We start from the raw sequence: 10,328 nt of genomic DNA on the forward strand, positions 1-10,328 counted from the left end.
AACTATCACATGCTGCTTTGGGAAGCTGAGATCCCAGGTATTAGAATGTCACTGTCAAATAATGAAAGATCCTGACAGAATGTAAAAGGTCACAGAAGCCCTGAAATTGGCAAGATAGATGTCACTGTTAGCAGAACTAGCTTCACTGATTTAGAAAAATAGAGGTGCACAATGTTCTGGCCACTCCTTGAACCTGTGTGTCTGCCAATGTTTTGACCATTCCTTGAACCCATGTGTGTGCCCACTGATGAAGCCCATTGTCAGGTGTTTGTGATATTGGTTGCTGAGAAAGAGTCAGAAAATCTCCCCAGCAACCACAGCTCGGCCAATCCTGAGTTGCTACACCTGCACCCGACTCTTTCCTTGTACCCCCTCCCATACCTATTTCTTGAGAATAGACATTGTTTAGATCTGGAAATCCCCTACTCCCCCCCCTTCTCCTTTCCCCCCCTGAGAGCCTATAAAAACTGGGACTTCTTTCTCCTCAAGGTCGACTTCTCTACCCTTGCGTGGGGTATGAGTCGTCCCCAGAGCCCTGGCTTTCCCCAAATAAAGCCTCATGTGGTTTGCAACAAGCTCTGTCTATCGTGAGTTCTTGGGTGTCCGCTATTGTCCTGAGACCTGAGCGAGGGGCTCCTTTCGGAGTCTTTCAATAAAAAGAGTGTGCTAACTACACATAACTTTGAATTTTCTAGTAGTCACATTAGAAAAATATATAGCACATGAGGAAAATTTTAAGAATAGTTTTTACTAATTCCAGTATATTTTAAAATCTAGCACATTATAGATCAGTATATTAATTTAACATACTATGCTGTTTGAGCATATAATTGATGTAAATTGATTAATAAGATATATTATTAAATTACCATAAAATGATTGAAAGTATGATATGTGTTTTATACTTGTGATACAAATCATCTTAAATTCTCAATTCCCATAGTGACAAATTCTGAGTTTCCCCTTGGGTGGTAGTAAGGTGCGAACAACTAGGAAGAGTAGTAGAGTCTGGGAAGAGAGGTTTGTAATGGAATATGAAGACAGATGTGATGGATCTGGAGGGGTATGGTCCATATGAGGGAACTTGGAGCTACATTTTCTGTCAGCTATGGTGTGCCTCAGTATGTGTACCTTCTCCATCGATACTTTTGAACAATATTAGTAAACATTTCACAGACAAGATGTATGTTGTGAATAGCCAGGTAAACTACCTATATTCACAGAGAACTTCAGACCAATCTTGCTTATAAATATTGATGCCAAAATACTTAGTAAAATTCTTGCGAAGGGAATCCAAGAACACATCAAAATAATCATTCATCACGATCACGTATGCCTCATCCCAGAGATGCAAGGTTGATTCAATATATGAAAGACCATCAACTTAGTCCACTATATAAGCAAACTCAAAGAAAAAATTCACATGATCATCTACTTACATTTAACAAAATACAACACACCTTCATGTTAAAATTATTGGAGAGATCAGGAATAAAGGCCCATACCTAAACATAATGAAAGCAACTTACTGCAAACTAACAGCAAATATCAAATTAAATGGAGACATACTTGAAGCAATCCCACTAAAATCGAGGACAAGACAAGGATGCCCACTCTCCTCAGATCTATTCAATATAGTATTCGAAGTACTAGCTAGAACAATAAGTTCAACAAAAAGGGATCAAGGAGATACAAATTGACAAAGAAAAAAAAATAAAGGTATCACTATTTGCAGATGATATGATAGTGTACATAAGTGACCTCAAAAATTCTACCACAGATCTTCTCCAACTGATAAACAACTTCAGCAAAATGGCTGGATATAAAACTAACTCAAATAAATCAGTAGCCTTCCTTTATACAAATGCCAGACTGAGAAAGAAATTAGGGAAACAACTCCATTCACAATAGCCACAAGTAATAAAAAAATATCTTATGGTAACTCTAACCAAACAGGTGAAAGATCTGTATGACAAGAACTTCAAGTCTCTGAAAAAAGAAATTGAAGATTTCAGAAGATGGAAAGATCTTCCATGCTCATGGATCGGCAGGATTAATATAGTCAAATGGCTATCCTGCCAAAAGCAATCTACAGATTCAATGCAATCCCCATCAAAATTCCAACTCAATTATTCACTGAGATAGAAAGTGGAATTAGTTACGGAGACAAAGTTTGGAGCTGAGATGAAAGGATAGACCATCTAGTGACTGCCTTACCCGGGGATCCATCCCACAATCAGCCTCCAAATGCTGACACCATTGCATACACTAGCAAGATTTTGCTGAAAGGACCCTGTTATAGCTATCTCTTGTGAGGCTATGCTGGGGCCTAGCAAACACAGAAGTAGATGCTCACAGTCAGCTATTGGATAGATCACAGGGCTCCAGCACAGGGGAATGCCAGGGCCAAGAAGCGGGAGTGGGTGGGTAGGTGAGCAGGGCAGAGGGAGGGTATAGGTAACTTTCTGAATAGCATTTGAAATGTATATAAAGAAAATATCTAATATAAACAAATAAATAAATAAGAAAGAAATCAAAGATCTCAGAGAATGGAGAGATCTCTCATGCTCATAGATTGACAGAGTTAACATCGTAAAAATGGCCATCCTACCAAAGGCAATGTACAGAGTCAATGCAATCCCCATCAAAATTCCAACACAATTCTTCAAAGACATGGAAAAAGCAATTCTCAAATTCATTTGAAAAGGCAAAAAACCCAGAACAGCAAAAACAATTAACAATAAAAGAACTTGATCTTTGACAAAGAAACCAAAAGTATACAATGTGGGAAAAAAACATCTTCAATAAATGGTGCTGGTCTAAGGGGCTGTCTGTATGTAGAAAAGTGAAAATAGACCTTGCACAAAGCTCAAGTCCAAGTGGATCAAGGACCTTAACGTAAAACCAGATACAGTGACTCCAATAGAAGAGAAAGTGAGAAAGAACCTTGAAATCATTGGCACAGGGGGAAATTTCCTAAACAGAACTACAATGGCTCATGCTACAAGATCAAGAATAGGTAAATGGGAACTCTAGAAACTGGAAAGCTTCTGTAAGGTAAAAGGCATAGTCAAGAAGACAAATCGGAAAGATTGGGAAAACATCTTCACCAGCCCCACATCCTATAAAGGGCTAAAATCCAAAATATATAAAGAACTCAAGAAGCTAACCACAAACACCACCACCACCAGCACCACCACCAACAAAAACCCAAACAACTCAATTAAAAAATGGGGTATAGAACTAAACCTAAAATTCACAACAGAAGAATCTAGAATGCCTGAGAAGCACCTAAAGAAATGTTCAAAGTCTTTAGTGTTCAGAGAAATACAAATCAAAACATCCCTGAGAATCAACCTTACACCACTCAAAATGGCTAAGATCAAACCTCAGGGCACAACACATATTGGGGAGAATATGGAGAAAGAGGAACACTCCTCTATTGCTCATGGGATTGCAAACTGATACAACCACTCTGGAAATCAATCTGGAGGTTCCTCAGAAATTGGAAATAGATCTGCCTAAAGACCCAACAATACCACTCTTGGGAATATACCCAAAAGATGCCTTACCATACCACAGGGACATGTGTTCCACTATGTTCATAGCGGCCTTAATTGTGATAGCCAGAAGCTGGAAACAACCCAGATGTCCCACAACAGAAGAATGGATACAGAAAATGTGGTTCATTTACACAATGGAATAGTATTCAGCTATTAAGAATGAGGACATCGTGAGTTTTGCAGGCAAATGAATGGAACTGGAAAATATCATCCTGAGTGAGGCAACTCAGACCCAGAAGGACATGCAGGGTATGTACTCACTAATATGTGGATATTAGCCAAAAAAAGTACAGAATACCCAAAATACAGCCCACAGAACTCAAAAAGATCAACGAGCTGAAGTGCCCAAGTGAGGAAGCCTCAGTTCCACTTGGGAGGGAGAAGAAAGCAACCACAAGTGAGGAGGGAGAGAGGAACTTAGGAGGGAAAGAGGATGGGGGTTGGGGAGAGGGGAACATGATCAGGTATTGGGGGAAGGGATGGACCTTAGCCCTGGAGGCTAGCAGAAAGAATGGAAACAGACATCCTCTGGAGGTAGGAGGTTGGGGGGACCCTCCAGAATGCACCAGAGAACTGGGCGGTGACAGAATCTCAGGACCTTAAATGAAATGCCCTACTGTGGTGTACTGGGTGGTTTTGTGTGCCAACTTGACACAGGCTGGAATTATCACTGAGAAAGGAGCTTCAGTTGGGGAAGCGCCTCCATGAGATCCAGCTGTGGTGAATTTTCTCAATTAGTGATCAAGTAGGAAGGGCCCCTTGTGGGTGGTGCCATCCCTGGGATGGTAGTCCTGGGTTCTATAAGAGAGCAGGCTGAACAAGCCAGGGGAAGCAAGCCAGTAAGTAACATCCCTCCATGGCCTCTGCATCAACTCCTGCTTCCTGACCTGCTTGAGTTCCAGTCCTGACATCCTTTGGTGATCAACAGCAATGTGGAAAGTGTAAGCTGAATAAACCCTTTTCCTCCCCAACTTGCTTCTTGGTCATGATGTTTGTGCAGGAATAGAAACCCTGAGTAAGACACATGGGGAGAGGGAACTTTTAGAGCCCACCTCAAGCAGAAAGACAGGGCATTGAGTGAAGGGTGGGGTTGCTATCGCACAGTTAAAACTGACCCATAATTGTTCCTCTCTGAAAGAACTGCAGGGACATAAATGGAAAAGAACTCGAGAAAAAGAAGGTCCAGCGATGGGCCCAAGGTGCAATCTAGCTTAAGGGGAAGCCCCAAGGGCCTGACAGTATTACTGAGGCTATGGAGCCCTCACAAAAAGAGACCTATCATGACTGCCCTCTGAAGGACCCAAAAAAGCAACTGAAAATGTCAGATGCAGATATTTGCACCCAACCAATGGACAGAAGCTGCTGACCCCTGTGGTTGAGTTAGGGAAAAGCTGGAAGAAGCTGAGGAGGAAGGCAGCCCTGTAGGAAGACTAGCAGTCTCAACCTGGACCCCTGAGACCTCTCAGACAGTGGTTCACCAACCAGGCAGCATACACCATCTGGTATGATGCCCCAAACACATATACAGAGGAGGACTGCTGGATATGGATTCAATCAGAGAAGATGTACCTAACCCTCAGGAGACTGGAGGCCCCAGGGAGTTTAGAGATCTGGTGGGATGGGGTGGGGGCATCCTCGTGGAGACAGGGGGAGGAGAAAGAGGAGGTATGGAATGTGGAACAGTTGGGGGGTGGAGTTGGAGGGGAATAAAATCTGGAGTGTAAAAAAAATAAAAGAAATTTAAAAATGGACACAGAAGACAGCTCACGAGTTTGAGAGAAAAGAAGTAGAAAAAGGAAAATTGAAAATCCTAGCAGATGTCAGGAGATGAGGGTGTCTGAAAAAGTCAGACCTTTTAAGTTAGCCATGGAGGTCAGAGACTCAGGGAGAAAACTCAAAGTGTCAGGAGAAGTGTGGATGTGTTGAGCCATGTACCTAAGCTCAGAGGGCATTGGATTCTAGAATTTAGAGCTTCACTATCTGGAAGTATCTGTTCTCTGGAAGATGAAGGTCAGGTTTCCTGTGTATGTGACAGGACCCATGTCTCCCACCAAAGCCATTTATGTCCTTGAGCTCAAAAGATCTGAAGAGAACTCATTTTCCATATTACTCCTGTAGAGTGGACATCACCATTATATAAGACAATGGCCACAATGCAGACACAGTTAAGAATTTGTTACTTTTCTGCTGTATTCCCAGCCCCTTGGCCTGGTTCTGGGGAATACTGGGACAAATGGACAAATGGGAGTCAAGCCTATGAGAACGATAACCAACTCACATATAACATGCATCCTGATTGTCTTGCAACTATGATAAATTTAAAAGTAAAGTGTAATTTTCATGATTTTTACTAAACTTGAAATAAAACTCTGTGTATACTTCAAATAATGTTTAAACGCACTGTAATAGAACATAAGAGCTCAGAGAATAGCCTTCTTAACAGACCACATTGCAGTGATACAGTAGGCAGACTCTGTTTTTCTGAGCATTATTTGAGCGAGAATAATTTGCAGTGTTCTCATCCTGTAATACAGAAGATTGTTCCCCACTTAATCAAGCCAAGGCACAAGAGACAAAGGAGAGAGAAAGAATTTTATGTAATGACTGAAGAATAGAGGTATAGGATCCCCTGTTACAAATCAGCCTCTTCACATCAGGGAGTTGAGTTGTTAGTCAGGAGGCTAGCTCTAGGGAAGAACTGACCAATAGGTCCCCCAGAATTAAACAATACACACACACACACACACACACACACACACAGAGAGAGAGAGAGAGAGAGAGAGAGAGAGAGAGAGAGAGAGAGAGAGAATGTAATAGTGGGGTCTTTCTGACCATGCCATAAAGGCACTCAGTGGTAGAGATGAATGCAAAGGACATCCCTCTAGACGGACTAGGCTGAGGGCCCCCAAAACAGGGAGCAAAGAACAAGAGCTGACAGTGAGATGTAGCTGGATTTGTTTAGACCAGCTTCATGGACTTCCTCACCAGGGGAGGATACACAGAGTGCTAGCTGTTAGCCTTTCCACTGTATCCTTATCAATTTCACAGTTCCTGAATCCTGAAACACATCTACTAAGGCTGAATTCTGTGTAAAATGGCCTCCTAAGCAGAGCACACTCTTTTTCTGGAAATCCCCACGCAAGGGTTGGCAAAGGGAGAAGACAACAGGAAGAGGAAAAATACAAGCCCTGTGCCTGCTGGGATGGGACTCTCAGTGCCAGGTGAGGTGGGCTCTATTTCTAAAGAGTGTAAGTACATTCTTGCTTCACTGCTTGCTTTAACTCACGACCACTTACCTTCCTACTGAGACTGATGCTAGGGTCAAGACTAGAGAAAACTAAAGATGTCTCTGTAACAGAATTACAGATATAGGGTAGGAAAGATGAGGATGAAAGTTGGTGTAAAATAAGACAAAATGTCTGTCCTTTTTGTGAGCACGGGCTAAGCTCATTCAGAAACTTCACAGCTAACATTTTTTGTTTTTCTTGGGTTGGTGTTTCCTGTCAAGGCATTTGGTCATGGCTTGGTATTTCTTGTCACGGCAGCTGGTAGATGTCTTTTGCCCACTATTAAAGGCTTAAAGGATACTGGTGGCCATGTGAGGATGCTACTGGTATCTGTAGACCAAATGGGGCATCATTGTGTTGAGCAAAATCAGGGCTCTTATCCCTGAAAAGTGACCTGGGCAGCTGGTATTATAACCCAGAGGACAGAGTCGCTGTCCACAGAAAAGCTCATCAGGCTGAAGTATCAAGGTGCCCAGATGTGTGTCATCCCAAATTAATTGTTTCTAGGTCAACCTCAAGAAAAGGATAGGAGGTTTTTCCTTTGTAACAGTTGTAGTCATCAATTTTCCCCTAAACTTGATTGCTTTTTATCTGGGGCTGTTTATTAACTTTGGTATTTATATTCCTTTCTCTAAAATACACCGAGGTGTTCTGTGGCATTGAAATTCAGATTAAGAAATGGTCAACATGACTTACTAGGAAATAGAGGGTATCAAGGCAACAGTTTGATTAACTGGGCCACTCTTGCTTTTATGTCATGTCTGACTAGTTTAGCTCAAGCTGTCCTAGAGATGGATAACCAGAATGAACGGAAGGCAGATGAAGTAAGGAGGAAAGAATGAGGAATCCATTGTGAGAAAGAACGAAATTAGAAGAAAAAACATTTTCTAAGAAAGTCAGGAAAGTCCAATTTATTTGAAATTTCTGGAGAAAGGTTGTCAGTACATAGTACTAACACTCTTGCTTTGAGGTTTATAGTGTGTGTGTGTGTGTGTGTGTGTGTGTGTGTGTGTGTGTGTGTGTATTTATATATACACTTGACCATCCTGGGTGTGGTATGTTGAATCAAACTGCTTAGAGAATAAGTTTTCTTTTCCCTGGAAATGTTAGAACCTGGAAAGTTACTTGTATGAAAGAGAGAGAAAAGACAAAGAGCCTGAACCCAGTTGATGGGCAAAGTGCAACAAGCATACAGGGGAGATACATCTTCCTGCTCACACACAGAAGGCCAGGATAGATTCTCTGAGCTAAAAATAGGTGGCTATTGTTCTTTTTTCTGAAAAAAATTTCCAGCTGAGAGATCATGAGGAAAAGGAAGGTTTATTTTTTTCTGATGATCTATTCCAACTGTCCCTTCAGCTAGTTTTACCTTGATTTTAAAGAACTATTTTCATAAGGATGTTTTTTTTATAGTTCCTTTCTTGCACTTTGATAGTTATATATGTGAGAGAGATATGATAGTCATATGAGAGTCCATGAGAGAGCCAACCAGGAGAAGTACAAATGCTAAAGCTAACCATTGTCTAAGGTCAAATATATGATCCTTTTACCTAGATGTCTGAACTCTCATAGAAAGAAATTAAGTAAAAAATGTTGTTAACCTTTTGCATTAATGAATTCTAAAACCAGAAGGAAAGATGAGAGAAGCAGAAAAGTCACAGAGTTTTGTTTCTACCAACAAAACTCATGCAGAAAAGAAAAAAAAGGAAACAAAGAAATTTTGGAGGCACCAGGCATTTTGCTGTTGTTAGGGAAAAGTCACCGAGGCTCTCAGAGTGAATAAAGCTACACCCATAAAGCTATACCCTCTGATCATTTCTATTCTATCAGAATGGGTTTTTCAAATGCGACCTGTGATCTGATAGTAGATTTTTTTTATTTATGCAAAGGATAGAGTCAATGATATTACTAACTTACCTCAAAAAGATAAGTAAAACATCCACAGAAAAGAGCAGGCAAAAGCCCTTAGATAGCACCATGGTGCCATTGGAGTCTGTTTGTTCCAAAGAGTTAAAAGGGCATTGCAAGTTGCATTTGCAGCTTAGAGCAGCTCAGAGAGCTAGGCCAGCTTGGGATAGATGCCGCAGTGTTTCACAAATCCAAGCTGAAAGGCAGTGCCGCCCAACTTTGATTTTGCTTTGCTTTTTCTCCCCTAAGGAGAAGAATGATCTTCAAGCAAGATAAACTAAAAATCAGTAAAAATGAATTCAAGTTTGAGAGGGATTTTAAGAAGAGCATTTGGGCCTTTACTCCAGGAGCTCAGATCAAAAGTCCAAGGCAGCTGCTAGATCATTGCTCTGATCAAAGAAATACAGTTGGTAATCTTTGAGAAAAGGCACTCGAGACAGTCTACCAGACCCTGGAGAGGAGGGAATATCCCAATTTTTGAAAGGGAAGGATAGAACAGCTGGTTAATAAAATCAATGTTGTATAGTTAAAATATTTGTTTGTAAATAATAACTAAATAAAAACTGGTGGAGGGAGTAATGATCTGTTTTTAGATAAGCTTCTCAAATCTGGAAAAATCACTTTGGGGTTCTTATCAAGCCTTATTGAGGCCATGGTCAGAAACATTGTTCACCCATGTTATAATGATGCTTGTTGACTCAGAAAGAAATGTAAGCATGTGACAGGGTGGGGAGTTAGGGGTAGGGGAGATCTGGTAAGGGCGCCGAGTGCTAAGAAAAAGGCAATAGCCATGCAGTTTGGTCAAGGTCCTTGTGTGTATGTGGGGACTGGTCTGTCTGTGAAAATCTACCACATTTCTCTTGCAGCTCCCTTCCTTCTCTGTTTCTCCTGGTTCCAGCTAGTACTACAAGTAAGTTAGCATATGGGGAAGACAAGGAAGCTAACATTATATCAAAAGGCTCTGCTCTATTACTTTAGGCCTTCTGACTCTGAGAATAAAGTCTTTAACCACTTTCTGGTTAAAAAGCAAAACCCTTGAAGTCCCAATTTTTAAACCTGAAAGTGTGCAATAGTTCGGCATAGTGTTGAAACTCAGCCGTCCATTTCCCCAGCTTATAAGAAACCAATGATATCTATTTCTTTTTATCTGCCCAAAGCGCTTTAGTCTATCTATACAATGTTCATACATTATATGTGCTATGTCTATATCTATCTAGTTATGTCTTGCCCTATAATTTGTTTGACATAAATGGTAGTATCCTATGTATACAATTTTGTCATTTTGTTTTCTTTAAGGTTCTTTCAGAGAACCCTTTGTTGGTACCCCTTGAACATCCTTATTCTTCTGTGAAGGATGCATACTTTTCACGCCTTACCTCTTTAAAGATAGACTCTCGTCTTTGTTGTACTGCAACCAAGTTGTAGTGAATAAATTTGTATGTTAGTTTAGGTTGGCTGGTGGGCATGCCAGTGAAGGGATTTACTAACTGCATTTATTGAGCTGTGAAGGCCCACCTACTGTGTGTGGTACCATTCCCTAGATAGGGAGGGGTCCTGGGCTGTATAAGAG

Source organism: Mus musculus, chromosome 14 (genome assembly GCF_000001635.26).
Source record: "Mus musculus strain C57BL/6J chromosome 14, GRCm38.p6 C57BL/6J".
Lineage (NCBI taxonomy): Eukaryota > Metazoa > Chordata > Mammalia > Rodentia > Muridae > Mus > Mus musculus.